General features: G+C 41.8%; 1 protein-coding gene across 1 annotated transcript in view; it reads left to right on the forward strand.

The window, feature by feature from the left end:
• Positions 1-1,859: 1,859 nt before the first annotated feature.
• Positions 1,860-22,750, forward strand: part of HTR1E (5-hydroxytryptamine receptor 1E) — a 103,029-nt gene continuing 82,138 nt past the window's right edge. Inside the window, exon 1 of the mRNA XM_045161948.1 lies at positions 1,860-2,200. The gene's annotated coding sequence lies outside the window, so the exon portion shown is untranslated. The remainder of the gene's footprint in view (positions 2,201-22,750) is intronic.

Here is a 22,750-nt window from a genome sequence, read left to right on the forward strand (position 1 = left end):
TGGGGGGCGGGGGGGAGTTATTATGGGATTATATAAAATCATGTGTGTGAAATTTTTGAAAATTGTAAAGCACTACAGAATTTAAAGAATCTTTCTAATACTGTATGATATCACTTATATGTGGAATCTAAAAAATACAACAAACTAGTGAATACAACAACAACAAAAAAGAAGCAGGCTCGCTGACGTAGACAACAAACCGGTGGTTAGGGGAAGAGGGGGTAGTGGCAATGTAGGGCTGGAGGGGTGGGAAGCACAAACTACTGGGTATAACATAGGCTCAGGGATATAGTGTACAACATGGGAAATATTGCCAATAATTTGTAATAACTGCAAATGGAAAGCAACCTTTAAGAATTACATAATTTTAAAATTTTAATAATACAAAATATAAATAAAATTAAATTTTTAAAAGAATCTTTCATTCAATTAAAAAATGAAAAAAAAATAATTTTTAAAACGATAACTTATAAATACCATCTTCTTTGGCAGAAAAAAAAAATCCTTCCATCCAATCCTCCTATTAGGCTTTAGTCCACGTAAGCCCTTTCTCTTAGTTTAACAGGACTGACAAAAGCAAATCACAATTCAAGACTTCAGTTTGTTAACTTTCCTTTCCCCTGTTCAGTGAAATTCTCCTACCTACCCATCACCCAGTCCCTGCTGATCCTGAGAGGCACTCCAGAAGGCAGGAAGAAGGGTACACATGCTTGCTTTCTGAACTGAAGAAGAGGATTTCATTTGTTTTAGAAATGCCAAGCTATTAGGGGGAAAAAATAGCCTTCTCCGTTTAGCCACGAGGCTACACACAAGAAAGATAAGCAGTAAGGCAGTATTTCGGGAAACACAAGGGTTGTCTGCAGAAGTTCCAATATCCTTTCAACGTGAAGATTATAACAAGCTGTCCACAAATCACATTGTCTATGTAAAATTGTCTCTTTCGTTTCATTGCTTCCTTGTCTCCTCTGCCATCTGCGAGGGTTGTGGTTCAAATAATTTGATTTTACCCCTGAAATATGGAATCAACTTATATAAAGCCTAATGGGTTCAGAGCCACCCAGGCTCCAGACAGGAGATAACCAACTAGCCCTAGGGAAGCTTCCTTCAGCAGCAGCACCAGGATTCCATAAAGTCCCTCCCAAGTAAATTTCTCTGGCCTTGCGGCAGGTGGGTACTCCTGGAACATTATGAAGATCACAAAAGCTCCTGCCAACCCAAAAAGTCAGCTCCAACCCACTCCCTTCTCCTTTTCTTCTCTGCCTTCCCCCATCTCTCTGCCCCTTCCACTTTTCCCCATCCCAGTTTGCCTCCACTGCTTCCCCACCCTCTTCTTCCCATCCCTCTCCTTAAAGCATCCTGTAGATGTTGACCGAAATTTTCCCCTTGAGGACATCTGAGTAATAATTCACCTCCAGAGGGTTTGCCTCTGGAGAGAGACAATGTCCGCAGAAAGACAATGTCCGAATCTGCCAGCTCCTTTCTTTTTCTCTGTCTCCCAACCCAGTCTGGCCACGGGAGGGGAGAACGGGGTCTGTTTATCCTGGGCACCCACTAGCCACCGCCAGCAAAGGGCTTAAGAGGCCGGACCCTCGTCCACTTCCCCGACCCCCATAGGCCAAGTTTATAGTGTGGCCAGCGCTGCCCTCTAGCGTTGGCAAGTGGAAGCCCTGGGGCGCCATCAGCTCCAGAATTTCTCTTTTACAGCCTAAGCAAGACCTGAAGAACCTCGGAGCTCCGAGCCCCTGGTTCTCCTCCACCACCACTCTCCGCATTGCACCCCTGCCCACCTTTTCACCCCACCCACCCCGTTCTCGGTTCAAGGGTGTCCTGAAGGGCTGTAACCTACCGGTCGATTTAACAGACTGCCCCCTGTTCCTGCTCCTCCTCCTGGTCCTCCCCGCTCTCGCTCTCGCTCTCGCCGCCTCTCCCAGTCCTGACACCCAGACCTGGCGGAGCGCAGCTCCTGCCGCCCTGCGCGCCGCGCTCCCGGCCGGGTCTGCCGCAGCCCGGGGGCACCGCGCGGGCAAAGGGCGCCCAAGGGGCCAGCGCACCGGCTCGGCGAGCCCTGGAGCCGGGTGCGGTGAGAAGCGGCGCTTTGGTAACGCTTGGGAGCAGAAGGAGCGGCTCGGAGTGAGACTTCTGGAACCAGAGGACGCCCGGGTTCGCCCAGGGCGCGGCGGCTGCGCGCTCCGTCCACAAGGTGAGGGGCGCACGCCTTCCGAAACGCCCTCGGCTTCCCCTTGACCCCGTCCCCGGGCAGGGGCTCCGTTGCGGGCTGGCGGATTTCTGCCTGGTCTTTGGTTCAAAGGCGGCGGGGGTTGGGAGGGCAACGACTGGGGTCGCCCGGGCGCCGTGCCTGCCTCCAGAATTCTTTGCACGGGACACGGTTCTCGATCAAACAATCCCCCAAATGTGTGAAACCTGAATGTCGAATTGTGTAGAACTGTGCTTGGAGAATTTTATCCTACTTCCTTGCAAAAGGATTTGAGCAGCTTAAAAATTAAATAAATTGTGGGAAAGGGGTGCTTGGAGGAAAAAACTTGCATGGAAATTCCGCGGAGAGGGCTGTGCTGCGGGGACCGCGAGACCACGAGGGAGGTGCAGAGCCCACGCTCATGGGAAAACCTTTGATGAGAAAGGACTGCACTGTTGCTCCAGCAGTCAGAAAATTATGATGTGCTCTATCCTGAGAAAGAAGATACCTGTGTGGGGAGGTGATGGGGCTGACTCATTTACTTAAATTACCAAATACAGCTTGGAAGTGGGGACTGGGAAGTTTAGTCTTGAGCTACTTCCACCCAGTTCTGCAAGGTGAGAGACTGGCCCTCTACGTAGTGAAAATGAAAGGGAATTGAGGCTAAATGGAAGGGGCTCCTGCTCCTACCTCAAGATCAAACAAGGTTTTGCATTGTTAAAATATTATATACATTTTTTATGTGTTTCCGTCTGCGTCCAGTTTGGGGTAGGACCTTGTATTCAACCTAAGCCTGCTTGTCCTTGGCTTAGAAGGATGAGACAGAGGGTGTCAGCCTCCCAGGATGCTTCTTCCTAACCTTCCTTGTTGTCCTTCCATATTTCCTGCATCAAATCTCTGAGTCTGGGAGGGAATAATAGATGGTCAAGTGGATTGGGGGAGGGGTGTTTTCCCAAATAGTTCAGGGTCCTCTTACCATTCTTATCTTACTCCCAGCTCCACAGTAGTATATGTTCAGGTCTGAACTTGATATTGCTTCACAATATGTACTTACCATAGTTTCTACACTCAGATGCAAAGTGCTTGACCTTAAACACCCAAGGTGGACTTGTGAATCCAGGGCTTCCCTGAATTAACCCTTTTCCAGGGGCAGGAAGCAAGGGCCTGGGTCTGGCTCCCTGTGCAGTATCTTCCATGGAAAACATATTTGAAATACAGAGGAGATTATGAGCCAGTCTTTCTTCTCTTACTGGTGTACTTGTTTTCCTGCTGAATTAAATGAGGTGACACTGTCTTCAACAAACAAATGAATGGAGGTGTCTAAGGCCAACTTAGCAAATGCAGGAAATATATCTGCCTGTCTTTTTCAGCCCCCAGACCACAGAAATGTGAAAATGAAGCAGGCCTCCTAAATGGGAGGCCTAAAACTAAGTATTTTGCTAGTATTGTAGTATTGCTAAGTACAGCTAGAATTGCTAAGTATTTTTCTTATTTCTAAAATTGCACAGCTCCTCCACAGCTAACCATTTTTATGCATAAAAGTGGAAGAAGTACTTCTGCCCATGTATTTCATCACTAGAGAGCTACACAGAGAAGTTCATTCAGATCCTGATTCATTGTTGTTAATCGAACTTAACTATTATGTCATCATCACCCGATGTGGGCTGTTGAAGCCCAGGGGTTGCTGCAGACCTCTGTACAGATTGAGACATCATGAAAGAGCTGAAATGGAGCTCAAAAATAATGCAGTCAAGGCTCAGATCCACAGAGTCTTGGTATAAATGCATGCCCAAACATTCCTTTAGGTGGTCATTGTTCCTTTGCGGAAGATTTTGAGAGATGAAGACTTTACAGACTATTTTCATACTAAAAAGTATTCAGAAATTGGCCATTTATGTCAACCAGCTGACAGATTTAAAATTCCATGTAAATCAACATAGAAAACTCAAGCTTTCCTTCTCTTCTCTTTTCCTGCCCATGGTAACTTTACACAGGGTGTATTCCCAGACCAGTGCTCCTGGCACTTTGTTTCCTTGGACATATGTTGAAACCTGAGCCACAGCCTCCTTTGCAACTGGCCCTGATGTCACTTTTGTTAACCTTTCTGGTATCTGTTCAGAACGTCTGCTCACCATTTCTTCTTATTGATGCCTGGTCAGCATCAATCATGTAAATACTGTTATATCCCTTTGAGGAAAATAACCAAGTCAGGACAAGTCAGAGATTCTCAGTGATGGTACCTAGGAAGAGACAAAAATCTAGGAAACATCTCTAGCCCAGGTGACATTGCACTGCTTCCATTTCCTGCTATTTGATGAGATACAGTGAAGTGAGCTACTTCACTAACAGCACCTTGTCCCCATCTGTCTCAAGCACCTCCTCATTGACATTTTAACAGTCCCCTCTATCACCTTCAAGATCTCCCAAGGCTCAAGCCCTGACTTGCTGGGTTGACGTTGTTGTTTAGTCGCTAAGTCATGTCCAACTCTTTTGTGACCCCCTGGACTGTAGCCTGCCAGGCTCCTCTGTCCATGGGATTTCCCAGGTGAGAATACTGAAACAGATTGCCATTTCCTTCTCCAGGGGAATCTCCCCAACCCAGGGATTGAACCTGGGTCTCCTGTATTGGAAGGCAGACTCCTTGCCACTGAGCCACCAGGCAAGCCTCCGACCTGCTGGGTTATCTTGGCACTAACCAGGCATCTGATTTCACCTTTACACATGGGTTGTTTTTTCATTTTTCTGTAGTCTTTCTTGGAATTTTATTTCTATACTATCCTTTAAAAGTACAAGATTATAGTCTAATATTTTTACAGAGAGGGGACATCTCTATTTCTGGAGGCTTATTTACATGAGAAAACAAGCTTGAGGCTACTCAAGATGTGAATTTCAACCAAATAAGGATTTACTGTTCATACCACGTGTTTTCAAGGTTATCTCAAGATAAAGGTGAATCTGGGCCTCTTATGCTTTATGCTCCTTTCTGCTCCACCTCCCACATTTTTATGTGTGGGAAATTGTATGAACATGAATTGCAGGGAAACACTGAAGATGAGAATACTATAAGGATAGGGAGGGGTGTAGATGACTGGATAGAGAAGAGAAAAGGGGGGAATGGGCAGTGGCTCTTTAGAGCATCTGACTTTGCCCCTGAGTTATTTTCTAAAAGTACTGGGGATCCTAAAACATGGATCCAGTCATCCTTCCAAAGTCTTGTCTTCCTAGGAATGAAAATACTTTCATCAACATATCCCATCACCTTGTCATAATTTGGTGTTCATCTGCCCATTTTATGGATTAGGAAACTGAGACCAGAATTTATACAGCTCATTCAGTCAATTACTACATCCTAAATCACAATAAATTGGAAAAAAAATCTTTGAAAATTCTAAACCAGTTTGATTCTGATTTTATTTTTCATTTTTAATTTATTTTTTTGTTTGTTTCATCCACTGGTTCGCTATGGTCCTGGTGTTAATAGATTTTAGTTCTTTTAGTTCTGAAAAATGCACATCAGCAGAGGAAGACTTGTAATAGATTTGTTGTTAGAGCTGTCTCCTGGTGACCAGTTCTCAACACATGCAGCTGTAGGATTAGGAAGACAAAATCCTTTGGAAGAAGTTGTGAAATCCAGTCCTTATACACATGGATCATTTTATGTTGTAAGAGGAATGAGCATCTCAAGATTCAAGTTATCAGTACAGACCAGATGGAAGGTCTTTTATGAAATCTGGCTCGAGAAGGAAAGCATTTTTATAGTGAGAAGGTAATATTTTGAAAAATAGCAACCAATAGCAGCAGCAGCAGTTTGAAAGCTCTCAGATCCTTCTAACAACCCCATCTACCTAAAGTGACCAGATAAAGTAAAACCAGACCCTGGACAATGTCTCTCCTTATCTGCAGCCATTTTTTATCCCTTTATCATAGTGGGCATATGGTGATGTTTCCAAAGAAAGGATCTGACTTAAACATGAAAGAATGGGTTTGGTTGGGACAGCTTGCCCAAGAATGTCAAATTTGTGTCAAGATCTGTATTCTTGGGAATCAAAGACAAGCCACAGTACCTTTTTGGAGTAAAGTCCACCGAATGGATAATGAGATTCATAGGCAATACCTTCCAGAAAATGACTTCAGCAACAATATTTAATAATGTGCAGAGTTTTCATAAGTCCATTCATAGATGGTAGAAGGGAGAGAGGAGAAAGGAACTATCACGAGTATCTGCTATGCTTCAGGAATTGTGCCATGAACTGCACCTATATTCTTTTATACAATGCTAACAAAGGCACTGCAGTGTAAGCATTATCAACCCCACAGTTCATTCATTCATCTAAAAAGTGCATTTGTCATCCAACTGCCAGACCTACTGTCCTTTTCAGGAAGCTGCGAAAATCCAGAGTAAAGTGAACACACACAAGGGGAACCGCTAGAGACAAGGTCTGAAAACTGTGCTGGCCATGGAGGGGATCCAGTGAATTTGGACTTGACTCTGTAGGCCTGGGGGGATCATTACAGGATTTTTTAATGAATTTATTATGAATAATATACATACCAAAAGTGTACGAATCGTAAGTGTTAAGCTCAGTGACCTTTCTCAAAGTAAACATACCCAGGGAACTAACCACCACCAAGATAAGAAACAGAACATCCCCATTACACAAATCCCCTTTCTGTCCCTGCCCTGTCACTCCTTCACCCTCCTCCCTAAATGAAGCCACTACCTGCCTTCCAGCATCATGGATTATTTTAAGCTTTATAGATACATAAATCCCACAGAATGATTTCTTTTGCGATTTGGCTCAGTCTTACATTTGTGAGATTCATTCTTGTGGATGGTGATAGCAGTAGCTTGGTTACTTGTGGCTGAAATTGCATTGTATTATATGAATGCCCTGATGCTGGGAAAGGCTGAAGGCAAAAGGAGAAGAGGGCAGAGGAGGATAAGATGGTTAGATAGCGTCTAACTCAGTGGACATGAGTTTGAGCAAACTCCAAGAGATGGTGAAGGACAGGGAAGGACTTCGTGCTGCAGTTCCTGGGGTCACAGAGTCAAACACAACTGAGCAGCTGAACAACAATAGCCACAGTTTAATTAATTATTCTACCATTAATGGGCATTTGAGTTGTTTCCACATTTCTAAACCTGGTGAATAGTGTTTCCTTTCACCAAGGCTGAGAACACAGGAGAATGAGTAAGAATGCATTTGTTGGCTCTCAGAAGATGAAAAGAATCGTCCAAACCTGTGCTGCTGCCACAGATACTTTTTCCCCTAGCTCACCCATGTCCAGTCCTCCGTCCCAGCACCCCTCACACCCCGAATTGTAATGAGTAGTCACCTAAAAGGGAACATGAACTACTTTATATTTCCTGAACTGGTGACCTATGAATCATATGCTTTTTTTCCCTTTAATTTTACCTCCTTTCGGCAGCACAATTACAAAAAAAGGAAGGAGGTGATGATGAATCAGCTAAAACTTTCTTGCAAGACAAAATTCAGGGCAAGAGAATGGAAATGAAACAGAATGCAGAGGGCCTAGTCTTGTTCTGGTAGGTTTAGAGAGACCGACCCAGTTAACAAAATGCAGAGAGCTGCCAACACTTTCTAAAAGACTGACACTATCTGACAATGCAGTTGGGCCACGATGGAGTGTGTGCTGTACTCTGCATCGCTAGGGGCATGTCCTAGGCTGAGTTCTCCAAGAAACACACCCTGAGATGGGGTTTATGGTATAGGATATGTATTAGGGAATGCCTGGGGGGAAACACACCAAAGGAAGGGCAGGAAGCAGGGTTAGGCAAGAGGAGAAGTTGAACTTCGGTGTGGGCCCCTGGGTGGGGTGGGGGTGGGGGGTTGTCTGAGCATTCTAGAATCATCTATTAGAATTGTCCCAAGCTGGGCCATAAGAGTCAGGCTTCCCAACTCTTCTTCCAGCAGTAACCAAGAGTGGCTGCCCTGAGAAGGGCCCAACTCAGCAGTCTACAGCTGAGGTCATTCCTGAAAGGCTGACCACTCAAGGCTGTCCCGACCCAAACCCAGCATCCAGGTCACAAGCCCTTTCTTTTTTTAATTTTTAAAAGATTTTTTTTATTGGAGTATAGTTGATTTGCAATGTCGTGGGCAATGGTACCCCACTCCAGTACTCTTGCTTGGAAAATCCCATGGATGGAGGAGCCTGGTAGGCTGCAGTCCATGGGGTCGCTAAGAGTTGGAGAAGGAAATGGCAACCCACTCCAGTGTTCTTGCCTGGAGAATCCCAGGGATTGGGGAGCCTGGTGGGCTGCCATCTATGGGGTCACACAGAGTTGGACACGACTGAAGTGACATAGCAGCAGCAGCAGTTAGTTTCAGGTGTACAGCAAAGTGAATCAGTTATACATATACATATATCCACTCTTTCTTAGATTCTTTTCCCATTTAGGTCATTACAGAGTACTGAGTAGAGTTCCTTGTGTAGGTGTGCTAAGTCACTGGAGTCGTGTCCAACTCTCACTCCATGAACTGTAGCCCACCAGGCTTCTCTGTCCACGGGATTCTCCAGGCAAGAATACTGGAGTGGGTTGCCATTTCCTTCTCCAGAGGATCTTCCTGACCCAGGGGTCAAACCCGCATCTCTTATGTCTCCTGCATTGGCAGATGGGTTCTTTACCACTAGCGCCAGTTATCTATTTTATATATAGTAGTGTATACATGTCAATCCCAGTCTCCCAATTTATCCCCCCCAACCGCTTACCCCCTAGTAACCATAAATTTGTTTTCTACATCTGTAACTTTGTTTTATAGATAATTTCATTTGTACCCTTTTTTTTTAGAGTCCACATATAAGCAGTATCGCATGGTATTTCTCATTCTCAGTCTGACTTGACTTCACTCAGTATGACAATCTCCAGGTCCATCCATGTTTCTGCAAATGTACAAGCCCTTTCTCAAAGGAGGGATCTGAACAGTGTGGGTCTGTATCCATTTAGGATATTTTTTATATGGACTCTATCTATAGAGGGTTAAACAAAATAACTTTCCAGGCCCCTTCTAACTGTGAGTTCTGCATTGATTTTTTTCATTATACCCAGGTTTCTAAGCCACTGAAGAACTTCCGAAGTGTTGTAACTAATTTGCCATTTTGCCTCTCAGTTCTCCTCCCCGCCATTTTGGCAAGTAAATACATCACTTAAACCACTCAAGGCAGATGGGTGGCCAGACTCCTATAATATAAGATCCTCCCTTTGATGCAGAAAGAAGGTGGGGAGTGTGTACCGCCAACTGTCTTCAGGAGTAATCTTTTAGATGATCATAAAGGAACTCTGTGTGTGCATAATGGTGATACCTGTATTTAATGCTTGAGAAAGATGTTGCTATAACTGCTCCTTTGTAACTGGACCTGCATGATGACAAATACAATGGAAAAATCACCCATGAAAACCTCTCCTTACTGTCTCTGCCTGTTCAACTCAGTAACACGCTATGCTGCAAAGGGGTGTTGACTGTACATTGTTGAGAAGGCACTGGCTAATATTTGTCAGCTTGAACAACCTCTCAGAGCAGATTTTGCTGGGGAAACCCTTCTCCCACACCAGACACAGCAGCCCTTGAGTTGGACACTCTGCTTCTGACCTCGTGATGTGTTCCATCTTTTCCTTTAATGTCAAGACTGCTGCTCTCAGTTTTCCCACAACTGTATTTAGTGAATTCCTAGCAAGAGCCTCTCCACAGCACTTTTCTGATCGAGAAAGGGCAGAATTACAGTCTGCATCCATCTGAGCTCCTTTCCTGGGTGCTATTTGCTTTTCTTCCCTCAGGTTGGTTTCCTTTCAAAAATAGTTTTAGTGCCTGCAAAAGCATCATTATAAAAGAAACAGTCTGTTAAGAAAATGTCAATAGTTTTTATGGACTCTTGCATTCGTTTTCTCTAACACTCTTACTGCAGTTCTCCAGTTTGCTTTTCTTGATGGCAATCTGACGCTTCCTCCTCCCTTATTACCTCCAATAATTTCTTGGACTACTTTGGACTTCAGGTGTCCTGTCGCTAACATGAGAATGACAATTCCTGCCTCAGAGACCTACTGCGGGGAGTAAAGAAAGGGCAGTGTAACACAGGCTGTGAAGAAATGGAGGTATTATTACAATTAACATTTTCATTACTATTCCTGTGGGGGTGTTGTGGAAATAACCTTGACCTAAATTTGGGGGAAAGTGTGGCGTGGGCCTTGTAGAAACTAGAAAGTGGTGGATTTCCGACTGAATTCCACTGCACAGAACCCTGTGGGCAAGAATATTTCCTCTCGGGAATAGCACTGAAACATGTATATTACCATATGTGAAACAGATCACCAGTCCAAGTTCAATGCGTGCAACAGGGCACTCAAAGCAGTGCACTGGGACTGCACAACCCACAGGGATGGAATGGGGAGGGAGGTGGGTGGGGGGTTTGGGATGGGGGACACATGTACACCCGTGGCTGACTCATGTCAATGTATGGCAAAAACCACCACAATACTGTAAAGTAATTAGCCTCCAATTAAAATAAATAAATTAATTTAAAAAAAAAATTTCCTCTCTGGACTTCACAAATGGTCCACTGAGGCAGGAATTGTCATTCTCATGTTAGATCCCACGTATATGTGATATCATACAGTATTTCTCTTCCTCTGACTTATCTCACTTAGAATAATGCCCTCCAAGACCATCCATGCGTACATGCTAAGTGGCTTCAGTTGTGTCTGACTCTTTGGGACTCCATGGACTGTAGCCCACCAGGCACCTCTGTCCATGGGATTCTCCAGGATAGAATACTGGAGTGGGTGGCCATGCCCTCTTCCAGGGAATCTTTCTGACCCAGGGATCAAACTCATGTCTCCTGCAGTTTCTGCGTTGCAGGCGGATTCTTCACTGCTGAGCCGCCAGGGAAGCCCCCAAGTCCATCCATGCTGCTGCAAATGGCAAAAAGATTTTACTGACTGACTACTATTACATTGTGTATAGATATACCACATCTTCTTTATCCAATCATCTGTTTATGGACACCTAGGTTGCTTCTATATCTCGGCAATTGTAAATAATGCTGCTATGAACATTGGGGTGCATGTATCTTTTTTCACTTTTTTTCAGATATATAGTCAGAAGTGGAATTGCTGGGTCATATGGTAGTTCTATTTTTGATTTTTTGAGAAACCTTCATACTGTTTTACACAGTGCTGTGGCTGAAACTCCAGTACTTTGGCCACCTCATGCAAAGAGTTGACTCATTGGAAAAGATTCTGATGCTGGGAGGGATTGGGGGCAGGAGGAGAAGGGGACGACAGAGGATGAGATGGCTGGATGGCATCACTGACTTGATGGACATGAGTATCAGTGAACTCCGGGAGTTGGTGATGGACAGGGAGGCCTGGCGTGCTGCAATTCATGGGGTCACAAAGAGTTGGACACAACTGAGCCAGTGAACTGAACTGAACTGAACTGACACTGGTTTAAATTCCTACTTGCAGTGTATGAGGGTTCCCTTTTCTTCACATCCTCACCAATATTTGTTTTTTGAGTTCTTTTTGATGATAAGTCGCTTGCATCTTAAAAGTTTATTTCAGGGTGCAGATTTTAATGTTGAACTCTGTCCTCCTCAAGGGAATTGTTATCACCTGACATGAGAATTGCACATTTAGTACTCTGCAAATACTCACCTACCATATAGTCCAGCATAATTTAAGTAAACATTCAAGGAAAGAAGCAGGGTTTCCTATTTCATTATGTTTTCATTTGAACTGTTTTAACTTTCAGATCAGTCTGCTGCTCTGAACCTAATTCAGTTCCTTACAAAGATGCTCTAAAAAAATCAAATATTAAATATGGCATTTAATTAGCTATTAGCAAATAAATTCACAGGTGCATTTATATTGGCAAGCGTGTTTTATTTCATAGATTCTAAACTGATAGAGTCATGTAATCTCCTCACCCTTTCTGTGACATGATAAGCCTGTTTCTAAGGCCACCTGAGGTCTTACCTGATGTCCAAGGCATTGGAAGACCAAAATGTGCCGAGCCAGGGCTTGGTGGCTTAAATATAAATGAAGCGTTTTACCAAGAAGGCATGAAAAATGACTCTAGAGGAAACGGAAGTCTCAAAGCTCATGAGATGTGGTTAGTTTTTCAGCTGAGTAGCAGAGGCAGTGCTCCTGGTATGCTGATGGAGCAGTTTTCTCCAGCACATCCATGGCAATTTGTTGTTGTTGTTCAATCGTTCAGTCATGTCCAACTCTTTGCAACCCTATTGACTGCAGCACACCAGGCTCCTCTGTCCTCCACTATCTCCCGAAGCTTGCTCCAATTCATGTCCATTGAGTCAGTGATGCCATCCAACCATCTCATCCTCCGTTGCTGGCTTCTTCTCCTGCCCTCAGTCTTTCCCAGCTTCAGGGCTTTTTCCAATAAGTCGCCTCTTCACATTAGGTAGCCAGAGTCTTGGAGCTTCAGCTTCAGCATCAGTCTTTGCAGTGAATATTCAGGATTGATTTCCTTTAGGATTGACTGGTTTGATCTCCTTGCTGTCCAAGGGACTCTCAAGAGTCTTTTCTAACACCACAGTTGAAAACTGTCAATTCTTTGGTGCTCAGCCTTCTTTGTGGTCCAGCTCTCACATCCATACATGACTACTGGAGAAACCATAGCTCTGACTATACAGACCTCTGTCAGCAAAAGTGATGTCTTTGCTTTTTAATATGCTGTCTCAGTTTGTCAGAGCTTTTCTTCCAAGGAACAAGTGTCTTTTAATTTCATGACTGCAGTCACTGTCAATGTCCACAATGATTATGGAGCCCAATAAAATAAAATCTGTCACTATTTCCACTTTTCCCACATCTATTTGCCATGAAGTGATGGGACCAGATACCATGATCTTAGTTTTTTAACGTTGACTTTTAAACCAGCTTTTTCTCTCTCCTCTTTCACGTTTATCTAGAGGCTCTTTAGATTGTCTTCACTTTCTGCCATTGTAGTGGTATCATCTGCGTATCAGAGGCTGTCGATATTTCTCCCAGCAAACATTGGCATGTATTTAATGAATAATTTATGATTCACACACTATTATATTTTATAAATATAAATATTATATTTATATAATATATTGTTATATTAATTAATTAGAATAATTAATTATAATGATTAATATCTTAATATAATCAATTAATATAATATATTTTATTTTATGAATATTTTATTGTTCACAGTTTTTTATTATTGTTGTATATTACTGTTATTAATATATATTAAAATATGTGGTATTTGTAGCATATAGTTTGCCAGTGTAATAAAAATTAGCATGAATCTAAGGGTGAGGATGCATGGAGCAAAGACAGAGAACCTGGATTAATGCCTCAGCCTCTGGCTTCTAAGCTTCATGATTTATCATCATTGCTGGTTGTGGTAGTTTAGTCACTAAGTCATGTCCAACTCTTTGCAACCCCATGAACTGTAGCCCGCCAGGCTCCTCTGTCCATGGGATTATCCAGGCAAGAATACTGGAGTGAGTTGCTATGTCCTCCTCCAGAGGATCTTCCCAAACCAGGGATCAAACCTGCATCTCCCCACATCTCCTGCACTGCAGGTGGATTCTTTACCACTGACTGAGCCACCAGGGAAGCCCTTATCATCATTGCCATAGGACAATAATACCCTGCCAACTTAGCCTTCTTTTAGAAAAGTTTCTCAAATCAGCATGTGCTGTAGGAATTCATCCTCTCCATGATCACCTGTGTTGAGTCAAACTGCATATTATCTTCCTCCTAGGGGGTAATTCAGCATGGAACTCAAGCTCTGGAGGTCAGCAAGCCAGGTGCAGGTCCCAGCTCAGCCACTTATTAACTGTTTGCTTTGGGGAAAATTACTTACCTTAATGTAAGTAATGTCTTAATGTCCTCATTTGTTAGGGCTGGCATAATAGACCTACCTCATAGGACTACTATGGGAATTTAAAATATGTATTAATTATCCACTGCTGCGTAGCAAATTACCCCAAACCTAATGGCTTAAAACAACAGAACTCTCACTTATGTCAGGTTTTATGTGAATGAGGAATCTGGGCATAGCTTAGCTGGGTCTTCTGGCTCAGGTTTCTCAGAAGGCTGCAATCAAAGTATCAATCAGGACTATGGACATCTCCTGGCACAAGTGAAGGAAGATTCACTTTCAGGCTCACTCATGTAACTATTGACAAGCCTCAGATCCTGTCTGGCTGGAGACTTAGGTTCATGATTACATGGACCTCTCTATAGGGCTATTACCAGCACAGCTTACTTCTCCCACATGTTGCAGCTTGCTTTCCCCAGAGTTAGGGCTGAAAGATTCCAAGATGGAAGTCACACTCTTTTTATAACCTAATTTCAGAAGTGTCATTCCATCACTTGGGCTGCATTCTGTTCGTTACAGACAAGACACTAGCTCCAGCCTATATCAGGGGAAGGAGTTACATGGGGGCATGAGTGTCAGGAGGCACAGATCACTGGGCCCTCTTAGGTTGCCTACCACAATATGATGATATATGCAAAGTAGTTTAATAAGGACTCAGGTCAGTATAAACTGCTCTTACAACCACACAGTACTGTTCTTGTAACTCAGCTGGTAAAGAATCCTCCTGCAATGCAGGAGATCTGGGTTCAATCCCTGGATCGGGAAGATCCCCTGGAGAAGGGATAGGCTACCCACTCCAGTATTCTTGGGCTTCCCTGGTGGCTCAGATGGTATAGAATCTGCCTGCAATGCAGAAGACCTGGGTTCAATCCCTGGGTTGAGAAGATCCCCTGGAGAAGGGCATGGCAACCCACTCCAGTGTTCTTGCCTGGAGAATCCCCATGGACAGAGGAGCCTAGCAGGCTACAGTCCTTGGGGTTGCAAAGAGTCAGACACAACCAAGTGACTAAGCACAGCACAGTACCGTTCTTAGACTGAACTTAGAATCAATGTAATATATTATAATATATGTAAAAGAAATTTGTAAAATGTAAACATCAATGTAAAATCAAGGTTTGATTAGCTTCATAATGTTGAAAATCTAGTTCCAGATTATAGATAGTGATATAAAAACAGCAAGTCAAGGAGTAAGTGATCTGAATTCTACACCTTTTGCTGTGAATGACCTTGGAATAACCATTTATTTATTTCATGCCTTAGTTCTCTTATAAGAGCAATATTAATAATAGCCTTGCCAGGATAAAATGTGATTATATATATTGATAAAATTATGCTCAAACCTAAAGAAAATAAGACAATGATGATCATGCTGACGGTGATGATAATGATGACAACAAGTATAAAGATGATATAGTTCAGCTACTGCTTCTTGGTCCTTTGTTGACAGTTCAACTGAACAGATGTGACTTTTATCAGTTATGTTTTAACTGTATGTATAAAATCCAGCTGCTCCCAATTTTTACAGTAAATTTATATGGCTTACTCTTTTCCTGCTTTGCTTACTAAATATGCTGCACTGAAAAGTGGATGCAAATAGTTTTTAGAATCTGACCTGCAATTCAAATGCACAAAAAGGGTTTCCATATATCTAGGGAACATTTCATGCAAAGATGGGCACAAAAAAGGACAGAAATGGTATGGACCTAACAGAAGCAGAAGATATTAAGAAGAGGTGGCAAGAATACACAGAAGAACTATACAAAAAAGATCTTCATGACCCAGATAACCACAATGGTGTGATCATGCACCTACAGCCAGACATTCTGGAATGCAAAGTCAAGTGGGCCTTAGGAAGCATCACTATGAACAAAGCTAGTGGAGGTGATGGAATTCCAGTTGAACTATATCAAATCCTAAAAGATGATGCTGTGAAAGTGCTGCACCCAATATGCCAGCAAATTTGGAAAACTCAGCAGTGGCCACAGGACTGGAAAAGATCAGTTTTCATTCCAATCCCAAAGAACCTCAATGCCAAAGAATGCTCAAACTACTGCACAATTGCACTCATCTCACACACTAGGCAAATAATGCTCAAAATTCTCCAATTCAGGCTTCAACAGTACATGAACCATGAACTTCCAGATGTTCAAGCTGAATTTAGAAAAGGCAGAGGAACCAGAGACGAAATTGTCGACATCCATTGGATCATTGAAAAAGCAAGAGAATCCCAGAAAAACATCTACTTCTGCTTTATTGACTATGCCAAAGTCTTTGTGTAGATCACAACAAACTGTGGAAAATTCTGAAAGAGATGGGAATACCAGACCACCTTACCTGCCTCCTGAGAAATCTGTCTTCAGGTCAAGAAGCAACAGTTAGAACTGGACATGGAACAACAGACTGGCTCAAATTAGTAAAGGAGTAAGTCAAGGCTGTATATTGTCACCCTGTTTATTTAACTTATATGCAGAGTACATCATGCAAAATGCCGGGCTGCATGAAGCACAAGCTGGAATCAAGATTGCCGGGAGAAATATCAATAACCTCAGATATGCAGATAACACCACCCTTATGGCAGAAAGTGAAGAAGAACTAAAGAGCCTCCTGATGAAAGTGAAAAAGGAGAGTGAAAAATCTGGCTTAAAACTCAACATTCAGAAAACTAAGATCGTGGCATCTGGTCCCATCACTTCATGGTAAATAGATGGGGAAACAATGGAAACAGTGATAGGCTTTATTTGGGGGGCTCCAAAATCACTGCAGATGGTGACTGCAGCCATGAAATTAAAAGATGCTTGCTTTTTGGAAGAAAAGTTATGACCAACCTAGACAGCATATTAAAAAGGAGAGACATTACTTTGCCAACAAAGGTCCATCTAGTCAGCTATGGTTTTTCCAGTAGCCATGTATGGATGTGAGAGTTGGACTATAAAGAAAGCTGAGCACCAAAGAATTGATACTTTTGAACTGTGGAATTGGAGAAGACTCTTGAGAGTCCCTTGGACAGCAAGGAGATCCAACCAGTCCATCCTAAAGGAAATCAGTCCTGAATGTTCATTGGAAGGACTGATGATGAAGCTGAAACTCCAATACCTTGGCCACCTGATGCAAAGAACTGACTCATTGGAAAAGACCCTGATGCTGGGAAAGATTGAAGGTGGTAAGAGAGAGGACGACAGAGGATGAGATGGTTGGATGGCATCACCAACTCAATGGACATGAGTTTGAGTAAGCTCTGGGAGGTGGTGATAGACAGGGAAGCCTGACAAGCTTCAGTCCATGGGGTCACAAAGCGTCAGACACAAATGAGCTACTGAACTGAACTCTATGCAATGTTTACAATGCAAGTGTAATGTAATTAGTATTTTTGCAATAGAAAGGATTATATTTCTCTAATTAGCTTAGTTTCTGACATTATGTCAAGTGCTATAGATTGGGCACATCTGGAAAAATACTGTGTTTTTTGTATCCATCAACTTTTTCAATTAACGTTATATCTTTAATATCAGTAGCTTCACTTATAATTAAATATGTTATAAAACATCTCTTCTAATAAGTATATAATATATTGTATGGATAGTATTGTAACATTTAACCAATCGTTACTACTAGGTTTTTAGATTGTCACTTTTTAATACTATAAAATTATAGTGTGAAATTATATAAATTTAATACTGTAACATAGTGTGAAATTTTTTACTTAAATCGTTGCCTTTTATTATTCTGGTAATTTTAGTAAGTGATCTGTAGCAAAGGAGTTCTTGCAGTCACTACATAGAAAATGAGGTTGGGTAATTTCATTATGAATAGGACTATCATACATAGCATAGCCTTTTCTGTCCCTTTCTCCCCTCCTTTGGCAGAAATTTGTAGCCTTTTAGTGCTGGAAATTGCCAAAGCAACAGTCTAATTGGAGTGGCATCTGTCTTTTTATCCCTCCCCAGCATCCATCCTCCTTATCCTGTAGTAGTGACCTGATTTTTCTTGAAGAACCACTCCTCTTTACTGTCTGTTTGTATGACCCACTCAGATCAAACTGAACGCACCCTTGGCTCCAAGAGTTACACATAACCCAGACCAATCACAACATCTTGCACTTCTAGCCACTGTGATTGGTTCAGGGATGCCCTGTGATCCAGGACGGACCAATCAGACCAACCGGTGAAACTCAGTTCAGAGGTTTACCGGTGCCGCGAAAACCCCTGTAATCCACTGTGCAGATTTGAGGATTTATGCCTGGAACTGCATAAATTGCTGGGACCTGATATAAAGGCAAAGACCCCTAAAGATAACATCTTACATGGTGGAAAGAAGAGATGGAGAAAGATTCTTGATTTACTTTTTGACTTTCTTGATCCAGCTGTGCGTGGATCTGCCTTGGACATTAAAATCTCCCAAGCATTTTACCCCCGCCCCACCTTTTTTTTTTTTTTTTTTTCCATAAACCAGTTAAAGAAGATTTGTGTCATGTGTGTTTGAAAGGATTCTCATTAATCCAGGGATCTTACAGTCTCAACTGATGGAGAGGAGTTGTGATTAAGATAGGATAAATTCATACTTTATAAATTTTTGAGTTGTGGTAAGAAGATTTTGGAGCTTAATTGTACATCCATCTGGGGAAAGGTCGTTAACACAACCTTCCCTGTCACCTCAGCTTCAATGAAAAGAATGAAAAGTTAAATATATTAATTTTTGAAAAGTGCTTAGAACTACGCCTGGCACCTCCTAAGTGCTATGTAACTCTGCCCCTGCTGCAGCTTTTGTTATTTTGAAAGCAGAAAATGAAGCACAGGGGAGTTAAGTGACCTGTTTTACTCAGAGCTTTGTTGGTCACCCTAAAATTCAAACGTAGGTCTTCTCTTTTCTCCAGTCGGTTAACCATGTCATCATCTTTATGAGAGAGATTTAAGCATTAAGCTTTGAGAGGGTTTTTGTGTAGGTATTTGAATATTTCTGTCAAAGCATTGGAGGAAAATCTAGGACCCACAAAATAGCTTCATGTTACTAGCAGTGACCGGACCCTACCATTAGGACTGTAGGTTTTAATCCATAACTGAATATCTTTTATTAAAATAAATGTAGTTAAATGTATTTAATTGTGAATATATTTCTAATTATGGATTTATATTTGATAATAAATGTATTTGCAATTATATATAATTATTGTTATATATAATTATATAATATATTTATATTATATATTTATACATATATTTAATTATATATTTATATATATATAAATATATTTAATTAAAATTAGAATGCATTTTATTGTAATTTCTGTTACAAGTGACTGAAAAGGGAATAATTGCTCCCTTTCCCAACTTTTTATTTCTTAAGTAAAATATGTGTGTGTGTGTGTGCTTAGTTGTGTCTGACTCTTTGCAACCCCGTGGACAATATATAGCCCAACAGGCTCCTCTGTCCTTGGAATTTTCCAGGCAAGAATACTGGAATGGATTGCCATTACCTCCTGGAGGGGATCTTCCCAACCCAGGGATGGAACCCGGATCTCTTGAGTCCCCTGTTGACAGGCAGATTCTTTACCACTGTGCCACCTGGGAAGCCCCTAAGTAGAATATACTTTCCCACTAAACCAGTTGCTCCTGCAGAATGCTCTCAGTTAGCAGGCTCCCATTACTATTGAGCGCTGGGGGAGTGTGTTTCCTGGGAAGGCAGCTAGTCTCTCCCAAATGTAAATCAGATTTCATCATGTCTGGCTCAGAGAGAACGTGGCATATAGCAAACAAATACACAGCTGCCTGGTGAATTTTTCCACTGAGAATTAGTCTAATACCTAAATGCACAATGAATAAAACATTTTCTAAATAAGACTATTACATTCAAATTCGTTGTCACCATTAAATATTAAGAGTCAGGTCACTCCCTTGAATTATAACAAAATGCCACTCTCCTCCTTGAAAAAAGTCCATATTACCTAGCATTTATTGTCACACTATTCAAATATAGGCTGCCTTTTAAATTTTATTATTAAATTTTTTTCAGACAGCTACATTGCCTGTTATTAAAATATAAATTCTCCTTTGAGTGGAGAACTTCTCTGTAAAGGCCTCACAAAGTTCTTTTTTTTTTATTATATTTTAAACACTTCTCTTTATTTATTTGGCCACACCTCAAGGCATGTGGGGCTTCCCTGGTGGCTCAGTGGTAAAAATTTTAAAAAATCCACCTGCAATGCAGCAGATGCAAGAATACAGGTTCAATTTCTGGGTTGGGAAAATCCCCAGGAGTAGGAAATGGCAACCTGCTCCAGTGTTCTTGCCTGGAAAAACCTATGGACAGAGGAATCTGGTGGGCTACAATCCATGGGGTCACAAAGAGTCCGACACCTCTAAGCACACACACCTGCACGTGTGCACACACACACACACACAATGCTCTTAGCACAGTACAGGCTGTAGCTAGCCCTCAAAAACAATGCGCGCTGCTTTGTTATTGATTCCAAAATTTACAGAATTATCTTTGTAACCATGGGAAAATTATTAAACCTTCCTGGGCCTCACTTTTGTCATCTTTACGAGTAAATTGGATCAGATTCAATAGAAAATGCCTTTCAGGTTTCAAATGCTATGACAGTGCCCATAGGGATGGGGTAAACCCCAAATCTCTAACAGTGTGAGTGGGGGAACTTCTTCAAACCTGTTCTTTCACAGTGAAATCAAGCCTCACCCATTCTCAACAAGGTTCATCATGAATTTTTCTGCATGCAGTGCTCAGATTTTTTAGCACTTGTTTGGGAAAGAGAATGACTCACTCATTGCAGAACTTTCCTCATTATGACAACTTTAATAATATTATCGACTTTCAAACTCCATGATGAATTTTTTTCTTTTTTTAAGATTATCTTATTATTCTTATTGTTGTTTATGTTTATTTTTTGACCGTGCTGTGTGGTATGTGGGATCTTAGTTCCCCAACCAGGGATCAAACCTGTGCCTCCTGCATTGAAAATGCAGAGTCTTAATCACTGGACCTCCAGGGAAGTCCCTAAAATTCCACAATGAATCTTTATTATAATCAAAGGGCTGCATGATGTAGATAGCACAGATAAAACTAACCAATTCAAGGGTTAGCTTGGTTAATGAGGATCACTAATATAGATTATTCCCTCCCAGTTGTCTTGGTGGGGTGAGTGTTAAGCACACTTTCTAGACATCTTCACTGATTAAGCTAACCTGAAAATCTCCTTATCAGCCCTTAGCTTTGTGCTTCACCAACACAGCCTTTGAAGTGTTTTTTCTTTCTCATGAATAGCTTTTTTCTCTTTTTTTTCCGCCTAAGCTCCAAATTAAGAAATTAAATAGCATTACTTTCAAAGTAGATTTATGAGACCATTCACACATCATCATTAAATCTAAATTGATAAGTATTTTTTTCTCTAAATGATGCTACTTGTAGAAGTAGTGGTATTTCCTATATGAATTACTATAACTATATTGATTTGTGAAATCCAGAAAGAATTACCGCTAGGAGAAAAGACAAGCTAGAAGAGCATTAGCTGTTAAGTAGATATAACATTTTAAACTGTGGTTACATTCACAGTATGTGTTTATGTGTTAACTGATATTTATGCTCATTTTCCAAAAATGAATTGTAGATTGATGAAAGATATACTCACAACTCGATTTACTGGAAGAAAAAAAACAATAGATATAAATACACCCTGTGAGATTAAAAAATGTTTTTCTTCCAATAATATAAATGGGCAATAATGCAAATAAGAATGTCATCTGGGTTTTAAGTGGCACACACAGTATTTTTGGATCCCAGATTGACTACTGGCATAAATTGTTGTTTAGTCACTGAGTCGTGTCCAACTCTTTTTCGACCCCATGGATTGGAGCCCATTGGGCTCCTCTGTCCATGGGATTTTCCAGGCAAGAATATTGAAGTGGGTTGCCATTTCCATCTCCAACTGGCGTTAAGTACCAGAAAATAAAATAGAAACTAGATACAGCTGCTACTGCTGCTAAATCGCTTCAGTCATGTCTGACTCTGTGCGACCCCATAGACGGCAGCCCACCAGGCTCCCCCATCCCTGGGATTCTCCAGGCAAGAACACTGGAGTGGGTTGCCATTTCCTTCTCCAATGCATGAAACTGAAAAGTGAAAGTGAAGTCGCTCATCCTGTCCGACTCTTAGCGACGCCATGGACTGCAGCCTACCAGGCTCCTCCATTCATGGGATTTTCCAGGCAAGAGTACTGGAGTGGGTTGCCATTGCCTTCTCCAAGACACAGCTAGGCATTGGCAAATATCCTTTCATGTTACTGTTAAGAGATTAAAATAACTGCCTCTTTATTGGTGTGAATTTTCCTTATTTGAGGCTTTCTTGATTACAAATAACAGATTCCCACTTCAAATTAGCTTAATCATGAAGGGAATTTATTAGAAGATGCTAGACTATAATATGGTGAAACTCCAGATCCAGAACTAGCCATTAGGAGGTTATCTGACACCTGGAATGCAATGTATGTATGTCTCTCTTTCTCTCCCTCCTCAACCCCTTCCCTCCTCTCCTGTCTCCAGATTGGCTGTTAATGCTTCTGCATGCATGTAGGGAAATGTAGTTGTTCTGCAGCTCCCTAGCTTAAATGTCCAGACTCAGACAACTCAGAGAGAAAACCAATAAACCTCTCTCACTC

Source organism: Bubalus bubalis, chromosome 10 (assembly GCF_019923935.1).
Source record: "Bubalus bubalis isolate 160015118507 breed Murrah chromosome 10, NDDB_SH_1, whole genome shotgun sequence".
Classification (NCBI taxonomy): domain Eukaryota; kingdom Metazoa; phylum Chordata; class Mammalia; order Artiodactyla; family Bovidae; genus Bubalus; species Bubalus bubalis.